The 18307-nt window shown below is 39.0% G+C and overlaps 1 pseudogene across 1 annotated transcript in view; it reads right to left on the bottom strand.

Annotated features, from left to right (window-relative positions):
• Positions 1-1536: 1536 nt before the first annotated feature.
• Positions 1537-18307, bottom strand: part of LOC309816736 (chromobox protein homolog 1-like) — a 53117-nt pseudogene continuing 36346 nt past the window's right edge. The window contains exon 2 of the transcript in view: positions 1537-2205. The product of the transcript in view is annotated as a chromobox protein homolog 1-like (transcript). The remainder of the gene's footprint in view (positions 2206-18307) is intronic.

The following is an 18307-nucleotide window of genomic DNA, read 5'->3' as shown; positions in this document are numbered from 1 at the left end:
ATTATAATTTTTAATTTATAAATTAAAATTCATAAGGAAAGCCATAGGCCCTAGGTATCTAAGGTAATCTTGGAAAAGAATAAAGAGTGAAATCACTCTACCCAAATAAGCCTTACTATATAGCTACAGTAATGAAGACAACAGAGTATTGGTAGAAGGACAGATGCATAGATCAATGAAATAGAGGAGCCCAAAAACAGACCCACACAAGTATGCTGCTGGATTTTTAAAAATATAAATCTATAATTTTATTAAGACAAAAACTGACAGTGTTGGTACGAAGTTTACATTTAAAAGTTTTCACAGAAACCTAACACATGCCTTTTACAATGGAGTTCTAGATGCAGGTCTAGACAATGTCAAGAACTGATGGATCTCATGAGTCATGACAGCATTTTGGGTTTTAGTTAATGCTTAGGATTAAAAAAAATGTTTTGTTTTAAAGTGAACCACTGCCCCAGAGTGAAAATTTAATCTTCTCCTGAGACCAGGGCTTTTGAAATCATTCAACTCTTGAAGTGCTTCAGTGAACTTGTGCTGTCAGTGACTGAACCCTGCCACCAATGGTTTCAAAGTTCAAAAAACAGAGGCTCCAAGAGCACCAGTCCTTGTCTTTCCCTACTTTCCCACCTCCTGTACCACCCTCTGCCCTTCGCCAAATACTTCAGCCAGTGGCTTGGATGGAGGAGCTGATATTTATAACTTCATGACTGGAGAAGAAAGGGTCTTCTTGTCAACTTCAAGAATCAGCACCTCTAGGACAGAATGACCTGCCTGTGTATACACTCCAATGAGACTTTTCCTCCTCAGCCAGTTTCCATCCCCCAAACTTCGTAACTGGCTTAGTCCTTAGTTGGGAACAGCATTATGCTGAGGCAGGGAACACCTTGGCTTCTAAGTTTCAGGCATTCACAGCTTATAAACAGTCTCTCACAGTCCTCATTAGGTTGCCAATGACACTTTTTGAAAGGATAAAATATTCTGGACACAGAACCAAATCATCATTAGTTGTTCTTTCCTTTGTTTCACCATTTACCTAATCAGGCCCCAGATTTTAACAAAAATGATCCTAATCCATCTCCCTTCTTTCCCACCCCATCCCTCCCACCCCAAATAATACACCAGTAATAGTCAAAAACTACATACATGCTATGCTGTAAAAATGCAGAGTTAACACTATTGTGAAGAAGGCTGTGGGTTGTGGAGATGCTCTTTGAAGATCTACAGTATCTTTTGCTCTCCCACATCCCAGCCTGCAAGTTTTGTCCTATGTAGAAGGCCCTTTGCCTTTCTCAGTAAAGTTCAGAATGGGTTGTCTTGAAACACTGACCCTCCTTCCCCTCCACTGGGATGGGTGTGCGAACTGTACAGCATGGAACGGCTTTAAAGCACTTGGGCTACTGTAGGGCACAGAAACTATACTAGCTCTTCAAAGGACATCTTCTCAAGCCACCTCTATGGTGTCAAGACAAGTAGAACTCCTTTCCCCACTCGAACCCCACGGTCAGACGTGACAAGGGCTGGTACTCAGGAGAGTTAATTCTTGTCATCTTTTTTGTCATCATCCTCCAAGGGGTAGGAATGCCACATCAGCCTTTCCTCATAGGAGGATATGACAACCTGTGGGCGCTTGACATTGGCTTCCTTGGCAGGGCCCAGGTCAGCCTCATCAGTTTTTCCATTTCCTCAGGAATATGAGTTCTCCACTGGAGTCTATAGCTCCAATAATCCACTCCAGTTCCAAACCCTGGGCAAAACCTCATGGCTTTTCTGATTCTTTGTTTTCTTTGGTTTGCTCTCCTCCCCCTTATCTTCTGAATCAGAATCAGCTTTGCGCTTGCCCCCCTCTGATTTGTCTGTCTCGTGTGCTGTTTCCTGTGACTGCAGGAACTCGGCAGTGAGGTCGGGGCAATCCAGGTTTTCTTCTGGCTCCCATGTGTCGTCCTCATCTGAGAACCCCTTCCACTTTAGGAGGTTCTCCACTTGGCCCTTTACCACTCGATGGTCAAGAACTTTTCCTACCAAGTATTCTTCTTCCGCTTCTTCTAGCACCTCTTCCACTTGCTTCTTGTTTTGTTTTTTCCCCACAGTGCCTGCCAGCTTTCTGCTATAAAGGGTGACACTGCTCAGAGCAGCGCCCACGAGCCTGAGAAGAATCAGGGCCACGCTACTGGTGCTTTTTTTCCCTTTTTTTGAGGAAAATAACTATTTAATAAGTAAACATGAAAACAATTGTTAAAAGGTCATGGCAAAGACACATGGTAAGTCATTCATAGCCATTTAGTTAAGGTTATTAGGAGTTTTAATAAGCTAGGAAAATGCTTACAATTTATTTTTTTTGAATTTCTGAATTTTATTTTATTTTATTTTTATACAGCAGGTTCTTTCTTCGTTTTTTCAGTAAAATTTTGCAATTTATATCATTCCTGTCCATTTCTTTATTTTTTGAATTTTCTTTATTTTTTACACAGCAGGTTCTTAGTAGTTATCCATTTTATACGTATTAGTGTATATATGTCAATCCCAATCTCCCAATTCATCACAGCACCACCACCTCCCTCCACCGCTTTCCTCCCTTGGTGTCCATACATTTGTTATCTACATCTGTGTCTCTATTTCTGCCCTGCAAACCGGTTCATCTGTAACATTTTTCTAGGTTCCACATATACGCATAAATATACGATATTTGTTTTTCTCTTTCTGACTTACTTCACTCTGTATGACAGTCTCTAGGTCCATCCACGTCTCTACAAATGACGCAATTTTGTTCCTTTTTATGGCTGAGTAATATTCCATTGTATATATATACCACATCTTCTTTATCCATTCATCTGTAGATGGGCACTTAGGTTGCTTCCATGACCTGGCTATTGCAAATAGTGCTGCAACGGACATTGGGGTGCATGTGTCTTTTTGAATGATGGTTTTCTCTGGGTATAGGCCCAGTAGTGGGATTGCTGGGTCATATGGTAATTCTATGTTTACTTCTTCAAGGAACCTCCATACTGTTCTCCATAGTGGCTGTATCAATTTACATTCCCACCAACAGTGCAGGAGGGTTCCCTTTTCTCCACACCTTCTCCAGCATTTATTGTTTCTAGATTTTTGGATGATGGCCATTCTGACTGGTGTGAGGTGATACCTCATTGTGGTTTTGATTTGCATTTCTCTAATGATCAGTGATGTTGAGCAGCTTTTCATGTGTTTGTTGGCCATCTGTATATCTTCTTTGAAGAAATGTCTATTGAGGTCTTCTGCCCATTTTTGGATTGGGTTGTTTTTTTAATATTGAGCTGCATGAGCTGTTTATAGATTTTGGAGATTAATCCTTTGTCCATTGATTCATTTGCAAATATTTTCTCCCATTCTGAGGGTTGTCTTCTCATCTTGTTTGTAGTTTCCTTTGCTTTGCAAAAGCTTTTAAGTTTCATTAGGCCCCATTTGTTTATTTTTGTTTTTATTTCCATTACTCTAGGAGGTGGATCAAAAAAGTTCTTGCTGTGATTTATGTCAGAGCATTCTTCCTATGTTTTCCTCTAAGAGTTTTATAGTGTCCAGTCTTACATTTAGGTCTCTAATCCATTTTGAGCTTATTTTTGTGTATGGTGTTAGGGAGTGTTCTAATTTCATTCTTTTACATGTAGCTGTGCAGTTTTCCCAGAACCACTTACTGAAGAGAGTGTCTTTTCTCCATTGTATATCCTTGCCTCCTTTGTCATAGATTAGTTGACCATAGGTGTGTGGGTTTATCTCTGGGCTTTCTATCCTGTTCCATTGATCTATATTTCTGTTTTTGTGCCAGTACCATATTGATTGTCTTGACTACTGTAGCTCTGTAGTATAGTCTGAAGTGAGGGAGTCTGATTCCTCCAGATCATTTTTTTCCCTCAAGACTGCTTTGGCTATTTGGGGTCTTTTGTGTCTCCATACAAATTTTAAGATTTTTTGTTCTAGTTCTGTAAAAAATGCCACTGGTAATTTGATAGGGATTTCATTGAATCTGTAGATTGCTTTGGGTAGTATAGTCATTTTCACAATATTGATTCTTCCAATCCAAGAACATGGTATATCTCTCCATCTGTTGGTATCATCTTTAATTTATTTCATCAGTGTCTTACAGTTTTCAGCATACAGGTCTTTTGTCTCCCTAGGTAGGTTTATTCCTAGGTATTTTATTCTTTTTGTTGCAATGGTGAATGAGATTGTTTCCTCAATTTCTCTCTATGATCATTGTTGTTAGTGTATAGGAATACAAGAGATTTCTGTGCATTAATTTTGTATCATGCAACTTTACCAAATTCATTGATTAGTGCTAGTTTTCTGGTGTCATCCTTAGGATTCTCTATGTATAGTATTATATCATCTGCAAACAGTGACAGTTTTACTTCTTCTTTTCCAATTTGTATTCCTTTTATTTCTTTTTCTTCTCTGATTGCCATGGCTAGGACTTCCAAAACTATGTTGAATAATAGTGGTGAGAGTGGACATCCTTGTCTTGTTCCTGATCTTAGAGGAAATGCTTTCAGTTTTTCACCATTGAGAATGACGTTTGCTGTAGATTTGTCGTATATGGACTTTATTATGTTGAGGTAGGTTCCCTCTATGCACAGTTTCTGGAGAGTTTTTATCATAAATGGGTGTTGAATTTTGTCAAAAGCTTTTCTGCATCTATTGAGATGATCATATGATCAATTTGTTAATATGGTGTATCACATTGAATGATTTGCATATACTGAAGAATCCTTGCATCCCTGGGATGAATCCTACTTGATCATGGTGTATGATCCTTTTAATGTGTTGTTGGATTCTGTTGGCTAGTATTTTGTTAAGGATTTTTGCATCTATATTCATCAGTGATATTGGTCTGTAATTTTCTTTTTTTGTAGTATCTTTGTCTGGTTTTGCTATCAGGGTGATGGTGGCCTCATAGAATGAGTTTGGGAGTGTTTCTTCCTCTGCAGTTTTTTGGAAGAGTTTGAGAAGGATGGGTGTTAGCTCTTCTCTAAATGTTTGATAGAATTCACCTGTAAAGCCATCTGGTCCTGGACTTTTGTTTGTTGGAAGATTTTTAATCAGTTTCAATTTCATTACTTGTGATTGGTCTGTTCATATTTTCTATTTCTTCCTGGTTCTGTCTTGGAAGGTTATACCTTTCTAAGAATTTGTGCATTTCTTCCAGGTTGTCCATTTTAGTGGCATAGAGTTGCTTGTAGTAGTCTCTTAGGATGCTTTGTATTTCTGTGGTGTCTGTTGTAACCTCTTTTTCATTTGTAATTTTATTGATTTGAGTCCTCTCCCTCTTTTTCTTGATGAGTCTGGCTAATGGTTTACCAATTTTGTTTATCTTCTCAAAGAACCAGATTTTAGTTTTATTGATATTTGCTATTGTGTTCTTTGTTTCTATTTCATTTATTTCTGCTCTGATCTTTATGATTTCTTTCCTTCTGCTAACTTTCTGTTTTGTTTGTTCTTCTTTCTCTAGTTCCTTTAGGTGAAAGGTTAGATTGTTTATTTGAGATTTTTCTTATTTCTTGAGGTAGGCCTGTATTGCTATAAACTTCCCTCTTAGAACTGCTTTTGCTACGTCCCATAGGTTTTGGATCATCGTGTTTTCACTGTCATTTGTCTCTAGGTATTTTTTGATTTCCTCTTTGATTTCTTCAGTGATCTCTTGGTTATTTAGTAACATATTGTTTAGCCTCCATGTGTTTGTGTTTTTTACATTTTTCCCCTGTAATTGATTTCTAATCTCATAGTGTTGTGGACTGAAAATATGCTTGATATGATTTCAATCTTCTTAAATTTACTGAGGCTTGCTTTGTGACCCAAGATGTGATCTACCCTGGAGAATGTTCCTTGCGCTCGAGAAGAAAGTGTAATCTGCTGTTTTGGGATGGAGTGGCCTATAAATATCAATTAAAGCTATCTGGTCTATTGTGTCATTTAAAGCTTGTGTTTCCTTATTAATTTTCTGTTTGGATGATCTGTCTATTGGTGTAAGTGAGGTGTTAAAATCCCCCACTATTATTGTGTTACTGTTGATTTCCTAATTTATATCTGTTAGCATTTGCCTTATGGATTGAGATGCTCCTATGTTGGGTACATCTCTATTTATAATTGTTATATCTTCTTCTTGGATTGATCCCTTGATCATTATGTAGTGTCCTTCCTTATCTCTTGTAACATTCTTTATTGTAAAGTCTATTTTATCTGATATGAGTATTGCTACTCCAGCTTTCTTTTGATTTCCATGTGCATGGAGTATCTTTTTCCATCCCTTCACCTTCAGTCTGTATGTGTCCCTAGGTCTGAAGTGGGTCTCTTGTAGACAGCATATATATGGGTCTTGTTTTTGTATCCATTCAGCAAGCCTGTGTCTTTTGGTTGGAACATTTAATCCATTCACGTTTAAGGTAATTATCGGTATGTATGTTCCTATTACCATTTTCTTAATTTTGCGGGGTTTGTTTTTGTAGGTCCTTTTCTTCTCTTGTGCTTCCCACTTAGAGAAGTTCCTTTAGCATTTGTTGTAGAGGTGGTTTGGTGGTGCTGAATTCTCTTAGCTTTTACTTGGCTGTAAAGATTTTGATTTCTCCATTGAATCTGAATGAGATCCTTGCTGGGTAGAATAATCTTGGTTGTAGGTTCTTCCCTTTCATCACTTTAAATATGTCATGCCACTCCCTTCTGGCTTGTAGTTTCTGCTGAGAAATCAACTGTTAGCCTTATGGGAGTTCCCTTGTATGTTATTAGTCATCTTTCCTTTGTTGCTTTCAATTTTTTTCTTTGTCTTTAATTTTTGCCAATTTGCTTACTATGTGTCTCGGCATGTCTCTTCTTAGGTTTATCCTGTATGGGACTCTCTGCACTTCCTGGACTTGGGTGGCTATTTTCTTTCCCATGTTAGGGAAGTTTTCAAATATAATCTCTTCAAATATTTTCTCATTTCCTTTCTCTCTCTCTTCTCCTTCTGGGACCCCTATAATATGAATGTTGTTGCATTTAATGTTGTCCCAGAGGTCTCTTAGGCCCTCTTCATTTCTTTTCTTTCATTTTTCTTTATTCTGTTCCGTGGCAGTGAATTCCACCATTCTGTCTTTCAGGTCACTTATCCATTCTTCTGCCTCAGTTATTCTGCTATTGATTCCTTCTAGTGTAGCTTTAATTTCAGTTATTGTATTGTTCATCTCTGTTTGTTTGTTCTTTAATTCTTCTATGTCTTTGTTAAACATTTCTTGCATCTTCTCTCTCTTTGCCTCCATTGTTTTTCCAAGGTCCTGGATCATCTTCACTATCATTATTCTGAATTCTTTTTCTGGAAGGTTGCCTATCTCCACTTCCTTTAGTTGTTTTCATAGGGTTTTATCTTGTTCCTTCACCTGGTACAAAGTCCTCCGCCTTTTCATTTTGTCTTTCTGTGAATGTAGTTTTCCATCCACAGGCTGCAGAATTGTAGTTCTTCTTGCTTCTTCTTCTGCCCTCTGCTGGATGAGGCTATCTTAGAGCCTTGTGCAAGCTTCCTGATGGGAGGGACTGGTGGTGAGTAGAGCTGGGTGTTGCTCTGGTGGGCAGAGCTCAGTAAAGCTTTAATCAGCTTGTCTGCTGATGGGTGGGGCTGGGTTCTCTCCCTATTGGTTGTTTGGCCTGAGGCGACCCAGCACTGGAGCCTACCCAGCTCTTTGGTGGGGCTAATGACAGACTCTGGGACAGCTCACACCAAGGAGTACTTCCCAGAATTTCTGCTGCCAGTGTCCTTGTCCCCACGGTGAGCCACAGCCACCCCCTGCCTCTACAGGAGACCCTCCAACACTAGCAGGTAGGTCTGGTTCAGTCTCCTATGGGGTCACTGCTCCTTCCCCTGGGTCCCGATGTGCACACTACTTTGTGTGTGCCTTCCAAGAGTGGAGTCTCTGTTTTCCCCAGTCCTGTCAAAGTCCTGCAATCAAATCCTGCTAGCCTTCAACCTCTGAATCTCCAGGAATTCCTCCTCCCGTTGCCGGATCCCCAGGTTGGGAACCCCGACTTGGAGCTCAGAACCTCCACTCCAGTGGGTGGACTTCGGTGGTATAAGTGTTCTCCAGTTTGTGAGTCACCCACCCAGCCATTATGGGATTTGATTTTATTGTGATTGCACCCCTCCTAAGCATCTCATTGCTTATTTTTCTTTGGATGTCGGGTATCTTTTTTGGTGAGTTCCAGTGTCTTCCTATAAATGATTGTTCAGCAGTTAGTTGTGATTCTGGTGCTCTCGCAAGAGGGAGTGAGGGCACGTCCTTCTCCTCTGCCATCTTGAACCAATCCCTACTGGCACTTCTTGTTGGGCTGGCTGGGGGAGTCTCCCCGTTGGAATTTTGACACAGGTGTGAAAGCAATTCAGTGAAGGAAGAATAGTCCTTTCAAAAATGGTGCTGAAGCAACTGGACATTCATAGAAAAAAAATTGTACTTTGACCTAAGTCCCATACGTTATGCAAAAATTAACTCAAAATGGATCATGTAAAACATAAAACTATAAAAGATTAGAAGAAAACATAGGAGAAGGCTTCCCTGGTGGCACAGTGGTTAAGAATATGTCTGAAAACGCAGGAGACATGGTTTCGAGCCCTGGTCCAGGATGATCCCACATGCCGTGGAGCAACTAAGCCCGTGCACCACAACTACTGAGCCTGAGCTCTAGAGCCCCCGAGCCATAACTACTGAAGCCCATGTTCCACAACTACCGAAGCCCGCACACCTAGAGCCCGTGATCCGCAACAAGAGAAGCCACCACAATGAGAAGCCCGCACACCACAATGATGAGTAGCCCCCACTTGCTGCAACTAGAGCAAGCCTGCACACAGCAACGAAGACCCAATGCAGCCATAAATAAATAAATAAATAAATAAATTTTAAAAAAACATAGGAGAATAGCTTTAGGGTCACCAGAAGCACCCTAAAGCTCCCTTTAGGGTCACCAGAATCCATAAAAGGAAAAATTGACAAATTGGACCCCATCAAAATGTAAAATTCTTGCTCTGTGAAAGACAGTTGAGAGGAAGAAGAGACAAGGCTACAGGGTTGGAGAAAATATTTGCAAGCCATATATCTAACAAAGGACCACCTCTAGAATATCTAAAGAACACTCAAAACTGAAAACAAACTAAGAAACAAAACCCCCCCAAAAAACTCACGGAATAATCCAATTAGAAAATGAGCAAAACACATGAACAGACATTTCACTGAAGAGGATTTACAGATTTCACATAAGCACATAGAAAGATGTTCAACATCTTTAGCCATTGGGGAAATGAAAATTAAAAGCACAATAAGATATCACTACACACCTATCAGAATTGCTAAAATTAAAAAATAGTGACAACATCAAATTCTAGTGAGAACACAGAGAAACTGAGTTATACATTGCTGGTGGGAATGTAAAATGGTACACCTACTCTGGAAAACAGTGTGGAATTTCTTATAAAACTAAACATGTAACTACCATACAACCCAGAAATTGTACTTCTGGGCATCTATCCCAGAGAAATGGAAATGTATGTTCACACAAACACTTGTACATGAATGTTCATAGCAGCTTTATTCATAATAACCAAAATCTGGAAATGACCCCACATGTTCTTCAATGGGTGAATGGTTAAACAAATTGTATGTCTTAATCTGTTTGGGATGCTATAACAAATTACCACAGACTAGGTGTCTTACAAACAACAGAAATTTATTTCTCAAAATTCAAGAGTGGGAAGTCCAAGATCCAGACTCCAGCAGATTTGATGTCTGATGAGAACCTGCTTCCTACTCTAGAGTTTCTTTTATAAGGGCATTAATCCCATTCCTGAGTGTTCAGCCTTCATGGACCAAAGGTCCAACCCTCTAGATACCATCACACTGGAAATTATGTTTCAACATATGAATTTTGGGGCAACAAAAATTCAGTCTATGGCATGTGGTACATTCATACCATGAGACAGAACTCAGTAAACAGAGAAATTAACTCTTAAATTTTTTTAAATTGAGGAATAGTTGATTTACAATGCTGTGTTAGTTTCTGGTGTACAGCAAAATGATTCAGTTATATACAGATATAGAAGCAAAGGCTTCAAAGCAGCTATTATAAATATGCTTAGAGAATTAAAGGAAATTATGAAAAGGATTAAAGCAAAATATATTTACAACTAAAGAGCAGGGAATCTCAACACAAACAAAAAGATATAGCAAAGAACCAAGGTGAAATTCTAGAGTTCAAAAGTGCAATAACTTTAAATGAAATATTTACTAGATGATCTTACCAACAGGCTTCAGATGGTAGAAGAAAGAGTCAGTGAACTTGAACATAGATTATAAAAATTACCCAATCCTGAAGATTCGAGAGAAAAAAATGATTGAAGAAAAATGAACAGAGCCTCAGGACCTGTGGGCAACATCAAGTGTACCAACATAGGGAAATGGTAGTCACAGAAAAAGAGGAGCTAAAAAAAGAAATAGAAAAAAACATTTGAAGAGGGCTTTGCTGGTGGTGCAGTGGTTCAGAATCCTCCTGCCAAAAGACCTGTACTCAGAAAACTATAAGACACTGATGAAAGAAATCAAAGATGACACAAACAGATGGAGAGATAGAATTCTTGGATTGGAAGAATTAGTATTGTGAAAATGACTATACTACCCAAAGCAATCTACAGACTCAATGCAATCCCAATCAAATTACCAGTGGCATTTTTTTTTTTACAGAACTATAACAAAAAATCTTAAAATTTGTATGGAGACACAAAAGACCCCAAATAGCCAAAGCAGTCTTGAGGGAAAAAAATGATCTGGAGGAATCAGACTCCCTCACTTCAGACTATACTACAGAGCTACAGTAGTCAAGACAATCAATATGGTACTGGCACAAAAACAGAAATATAGATCAATGGAACAGGATAGAAAGCCCAGAGATAAACCCACACACCTATGGTCAACTAATCTATGACAAAGGAGGCAAGGATATACAATGGAGAAAAGACACTCTCTTCAGTAAGTGGTTCTGGGAAAACTGCACAGCTACATGTAAAAGAATGAAATTAGAACACTTCCTAACACCATACACAAAAATAAGCTCAAAATGGATTAGAGACCTAAATGTAAGACTGGACACTATAAAACTCTTAGAGGAAAACATAGGAAGAATGCTCTGACATAAATCACAGCAAGAACTTTTTTGATCCACCTCCTAGAGTAATGGAAATAAAAACAAAAATAAACAAATGGGGCCTAATGAAACTTAAAAGCTTTTGCAAAGCAAAGGAAACTACAAACAAGATGAGAAGACAACCCTCAGAATGGGAGAAAATATTTGCAAATGAATCAATGGACAAAGGATTAATCTCCAAAATCTATAAACAGCTCATGCAGCTCAATATTAAAAAAACAACCCAATCCAAAAATGGGCAGAAGACCTCAATAGACATTTCTTCAAAGAAGATATACAGATGGCCAACAAACACATGAAAAGCTGCTCAACATCACTGATCATTAGAGAAATGCAAATCAAAACCACAATGAGGTATCACCTCACACCAGTCAGAATGGCCATCATCCAAAAATCTAGAAACAATAAATGCTGGAGAAGGTGTGGAGAAAAGGGAACCCTCCTGCACTGTTGGTGGGAATGTAAATTGATACAGCCACTATGGAGAACAGTATGGAGGTTCCTTGAAGAAGTAAACATAGAATTACCATATGACCCAGCAATCCCACTACTGGGCCTATACCCAGAGAAAACCATCATTCAAAAAGACACATGCACCCCAATGTCCGTTGCAGCACTATTTGCAATAGCCAGGTCATGGAAGCAACCTAAGTGCCCATCTACAGATGAATGGATAAAGAAGATGTGGTATATATATACAATGGAATATTACTCAGCCATAAAAAGGAACAAAATTGCGTCATTTGTAGAGACGTGGATGGACCTAGAGACTGTCATACAGAGTGAAGTAAGTCAGAAAGAGAAAAACAAATATTGTATATTAATGCATATATGTGGAACGTGGAAAAATGTTATAGATGAACCAGTCTGCAAGAAGAAATAGAGACACAGATGTAGAGAACAAATGTATGGACACCAAGCGGGGAAAGCCGGGGGTGGTGGTGGTGGTGGGATGAATTGGAAGATTGGGATTGACATATATACACTAATACGTATAAAATAGATAACTGATAAGAACCTGCTGTATAAAAAAATAAAATTTAAAATGTAAAAATAATTTAAAAAAAATAAAATTCAAAACCAAACAAAAGAATCCGCCTGGAAAAAGTCTGGATCTGTGGAAGAGGCAAGAGACTTTTTCTTCCCTCTTTGTTTCCTGGTGCGCGAGGAGAGGGGATTAAGAGCACTGCTTAAAGGAGCTCCAGCACGGACCCCAGAGACGGGCATGAGACACTAAGGCTGCTGCTGCCACCACCAAGAAGCCCATGTGCGAGCACAGGTCCCTCTCCACACCTCCCTTCCAGGGGGCCTGTGCAGCCCGCGACTGCCAGGGTCCCGAGATCCAGGGACAACTTCCCTGGGAGAACGCACGGCGTGCCTCAGGCTAGTGCAACGTCACGCTGGCCTCTGCCGCCGCAGGCTTGCCCTGCATCCCTACTCCTCCCTCCCCAGGCCTGAGTGAGCCAGAGCCCCTGAATCAGCGGCTCCTTTAACCCCGTCCTGTCTGAGCGAAGAACAGATGCCCTCCGGTGACCTACATGCAGAGGTGGGACCAAATCCAAAGCTGAGTCCCGGGAGCTGTGTGAAAAAAGAAGAGAAAGGGAAATCTCTCCCAGCAGCCTCAGAAGCAGCAGATTAAATCTCCACAATCAACTTGATGTACCCTGCATCTATGGAATACATGAAGAGACAACGAATCATCCCAAATTGAGGAGATGGACTTTGAGAGCAAGATTTATTATTTTTTCCCCTTTTCCTCTTTTTGTGAGTGTGTATGTGTATGCTTCTGTGTGAGATTTTTCTCTGTATAGCTTTGCTTTCACCATTTGTCCTAGGGTTCTATCCGTCCATTTTTTGTTTTTACTTAAAAAAATTTTTTCTTAATAATTATTTTTTATTTTAATAAATTTATTTTATTTTTTATTACTTTATTTTATTTTATTTTATCCTCTTTCTTTCTTCTTTCTTTCTTTCTTCTTCCTTCTTTCCTTCTTCCTTCTTTCTTTCCTTCTTCTTTCCTTCCTTCCTTCTTCTTTCCTTCTTTCTTCTTCTTTCCTTCCTTCTTCCTTCCTTCTTCCTTCCTTCCCTCTCTTTCTTTCTCTCTCCCTCTCTTTCTTTCTCTCTCCCTGTTTCTTCCTTCCTTCCTTCTTTCTTTCTTTCTTTCTTTCTTTCTTCCTTTCTTCCTTTCCTTCTCCCTTTTATTCTGAGCCATGTGGATGAAAGGCTCTTGGTGCTGCAGCCAGGAGTCAGTGCTGTGCCTCTGAGGTGGGAGAGCCAACTTCAGGACACTGGTCCACAAGAGACCTCCCACCTCCATGTAATATCAAATGGTGAAAATCTCCCCAAAATCTCCATCTCAACACCAACACCCAGCTTCACTCAACAACCAGCAAGCTACAGTGCTGGACACCCTATCAACTAGCAAGACAGGAACACAACCCCACCCATTAGCAGAGAGGCTGCCTAAAATCATAAGTTCACAGACACCCCAAAACACACCACCAGACGTGGACCTGCCCACCAGAAAGACAAGATCCAGCCTCATCCACCAGAACACAGGCACTAGTCCCCTCCACCAGGAAGCCTACTAACACTATGAACCAAACTTAGCCACAGGGGGAAGACACCCAAAACAATGGGAATGAACCTGCAGCCTGCAAAAAGGAGACCCCAAACACAGTAAGATAAGCTAAATGAGAAGACAGAAAAACACACAGTAGATGAAGTAGCAAGATAAAAACCCACCAGACCGAACAAATGAAGAAGAAATAGGCAGTCTACCTGAAAAAGAATTCAGAATAATGATAGAAAAGATGATCCAAAATCTTGGAAAAAGAGAAAATCCAAGAAACATTTAACAAGGACCTAGAAGAACTAAACATGAAACAAGCAACGATGAACAACACAATAAATGAAATGAAAAATACTCTAGAAGGGATCAATAGCAGAATAACTGAGGTAGAAGAACGGATAAGTGACCTGGAAGATAAAATAGTGAAAATAACTACTGCAGAGCAGAATAAAGAAAAAAGAATGAAAAGAACTGAGGACAGTCTCAGAGACCTCTGGGACAACATTAAATGCACCAACATTCGAATTATAGGAGTTCCAGAAGAAGAAGAGAAAAAGAAAGGGACTGAGAAAATATTTGAAGAGATTATAGTTGAAAACTCCCCTAATATGGGAAACGAAATAGTTAATCAAGTCCAGGAAGCACACAGAGTCCCATACAGGATAAATCCAAGAGGAAACACATCAAGACACATATTAATCAAACTGTCAAAAATTAAATACAAAGAAAACATATTAAAAGCAGCAAGGGAAAAACAACAAATAACACACAAGGGAATCCCCATCAGGTTAATAGCTGATCTTTCAGCAGAAACTCTGAAAGCCAGAAGGGACTGGCAGGACATATTTAAAGTGATGAAGGAGAAAAACCTACAACCAAGATTACTCTACCCAGCAAGGACCTCATTCAGATTTGATGGAGAAATTAAAACGTTTACAGACAAGCAAAAGCTGAGAGAGTTCAGCACCACCAAACCAGCTTTACAACAAATGCTAAAGGATCTTCTCTAGGCAAGAAACAAAAGAGAAGGAAAAGACCTACAATAACAAACCCAAAACAATTAAAGAAATGGGAATAGGAACATACATATCGATAATTACCTTAAATGTAAATGGATTAAATGCTCCCAGGAAAAGACACAGACTGGCTGAATGGATACAAAAACAAGACCCATATATATGCTGTCTACAAGAGACCCACTTCAGACCTAGAGACACATACAGACTGAAAGTAAGGGGATGGAAAAAGATATTCCATACAAATGGAAACCAAAAGAAATCTGGAGTAGCAATTCTCATATCAGACAAAATAGACTTTAAAATAAAGACTATTAGAAGAGACAAAGAAGGACACTACATAATGATCAAGGGATCGATCCAAGAAGAAGATATAACAATTGTAAATTTTTATGCACCCAACTTAGGAGCACCTCAATACATAAGGCAAATACTAGCAGCCATATATAAGGGGAATTCAACAGTAACACGCTCATAGTAGGGGACTTTAACACCCCACTTTCACCAATGGACAGATCATCCAAAATGAAAATAAATAAGGAAACACAAGCTTTAAATGATACATTAAACAAGATGGACTTAATTGATATTTATAGGACATTCCATCCAAAAACAACAGAATACACATTTTTCTCAAGTGCTCATGGAACATTCTCCAGGATAGATCATATCTTGGGTCACAAATCAAGCCTTGGTAAATTTAAGAAAATTGAAATTGTATCAAGTATCTTTTCCGACCACAACGCTATGAGACTAGATATCAATTACAGGAAAAGATCTGTAAAAACTACAAACACATGGAGGCTAAACAATACACTACTTAATAACGAAGTGATCACTGAAGAAATCAAAGAGGAAATCAAAAAATACCTAGAGGGGCTTCCCTGGTGGCACAGTGGTTGAGAGTCTGCCTGCCGATGCAGGGGACACGGGTTCGTGCCCTGGTCTGGTAAGATCCCACATGTCGCGGAGTGGCTGGGCCTGTGAGCCATGGCCGCTGAGCCTGTGCATCCAGAGTCCGTGCTCTGCAATGGGAGAGGCCACAACAGTGAGAGGCCCATGTATCGCAAAACAAAATAAAACCAAACAAAAAATACCTAGAAACAAATGACAATGGAGACACGATGACCCAAAACCTATGGGATGCATCAAAAGCAGTTCTAAGAGGGAAGTTTATAGCAATACAATCCTACCTTAAAAAACAGGAAACATCTTGAATAAACAACCTAACCTTGCACCTAAAGCAATTAGAGAAAGAAGAACAAAAATACCCCAAAGTTAGCAGAAGGAAATAAATCATAAATATCAGATCAGAAATAAATGAAAAAGAAATGAAGGAAACGATAGCAAAGATCAATAAAACTAAAATCTGGTTCTTTGAGAAGATAAACAAAATTGATAAACCATTAGCCAGACTCATGAAGAAAAAAAGGGAGAAGACTCAAATCAATAGAATTAGAAATGAAAAAGGAGAAGTAACAACTGACACTCCAGAAATACAAAAGATCATGAGAGATTACTACAAGCAACTCTATGCCAATAAAATGGACAACCTGGAAGAAATGGACAAATTCTTAGAAATGCAAAACCTGCCAAGACTGAATCAGGAAGAAATAGAAAATATGAATAGACCAATCACAAGCACTGAAATTGAAACTGTGATTAAAAATCTTCCAACAAACAAAAGCCCAAGACCAGATGGCTTCACAGGCGAATTCTATCAAACATTTAGAGAAGAGCTAACACCTATCCTTCTCAAACTCTTCCAAAATATAGCAGAGGGAGGAACACTCCCAAACTCATTCTACGAGGCCACCATCTCCCTGATACCAAAACCAGACAAGGATGTCACAAAGAAAGAAAACTACAGGCCAATATCACTGGTTAACATAAATGTAAAAATCCTCAACAAAATACTAGCAAACAGAATCCAACAGCACATTAAAAGGATCATACACCATTATCAAGTGGGGTTTATTCCAGGAATGCAAGGACTCTTCAATATACGCAAATCAATCAATGTGATACGCCATATTAACAAATTGAAGGAGAAAAACCATATGGTCATCTCAATAGATGCAGAGAAAGCTTTCGACAAAATTCAACACCCATTTATGATAAAAACCCTGCAGAAAGTAGGCATAGAGGGAACTTTCCTCAACATAACAAAGGCCATATATGACAAACCCACAGCCAACATCATCCTCAATGGTGAAAAACTGAAAGCATTTCCACTAAGATCAGGAACAAGATAAGGTTGCCCACTCTCACCACTCTTATTCAACATAGTTTTGGAAGTTTTAACCACGGCAATCAGAGAAGAAAAGGAAATAAAAGGAATCCAAATTGGAAAAGAAGAAGTAAAGCCGTCACTGTTTGCAGATGACATGATACTATACATAGAGAATCCTAAAGATGCTACCAGAAAACTACTAGAGCTAATCAATGAATTTGGTAAAGTAGCAGGATACAAAATTAATGCACAGAAATCTCTGGCATTCCTGTACACTAATGATGAAAAATCTGAAAGTGAAATCAAGAAAACACTCCCATTTACCACTGCAACAAAAAGAATAAAATATCTAGCAATAAACCTACCTAAGGAGACAAAAAAACCATATGCAGAAAATTATAAGACACTGGTGAAAGAAATTAAAGATTATACAAATAGATGGAGAGACAGACCATGTTCTCGGATTGGAAGAATCAACATTGTGAACTCTACTACCCAAAGCAATCTACAAATTCAATGCAATCCCTATCAAACTACCACTGGCATTTTTCACATAACTAGAATAAAAAAAATTCACAATTTGTATGGAAACACAAACGACCCTGAAGAGCCAAAGCAATCTTGAGAACGAAAAACGGAGCTGGAGAAATCAGGCTCCCTGACTTCAGACTATACTACAAAGCTACAGTAATCAAGACAGTATGGTACTGGCACAAAAACAGAAAGATAGATCAACGGAACAGGATAGAAAGTCCAGAGATAAACCCATGCACATATGGTCACCTTATCTTTGATAAAGGAGGCAGGAATGTACAGTGGAGAAAGAACAGCCTCTTCAATAAGTGGTGTTGGGAAAACTGGACAGGTACATATAAAAGTATGAGATTAGAACACTCCCTAACACTATACACTAAAATAAGCTCAAAATGGATTAAAGACCTAAATGTAAGGCCAGAAACTATCAAACTCTTAGAGGAAAACATAGGAAGAACACTCTTTGACATAAATCATAGTAAGATCCTTTTTGACCCACCTCCTAGAAAAATGGAAATAAAAACAAAAATAAATGGGACCTAATGAAACTTCAAAGCTTTTGCACAGCAATGGAAACCATAAACAAGACCAAAAGACAATCCTCAGAATGGGAGAAAATATTTGCAGATGAAGCAACTGACAAAGGATTAATCTCCAAAATTTACAAGCAGCTTATGCAGCTCAATAACAAAAAAACAAACAACCCAATCCAAAAATGGGCAGAAGACCTAAATAGACATTTCTCCAAAGAAGATATACAGACTGCCAACA

The sequence above is a fragment of the Mesoplodon mirus genome, assembly GCF_964341445.2.
Source record: "Mesoplodon mirus genome assembly, chromosome: 15".
Taxonomy (NCBI): Eukaryota; Metazoa; Chordata; class Mammalia; order Artiodactyla; family Ziphiidae; genus Mesoplodon; species Mesoplodon mirus.
Note: the sequence above shows the minus strand (reverse complement) of the source record. Positions and strands in the feature narration are given on the sequence as shown.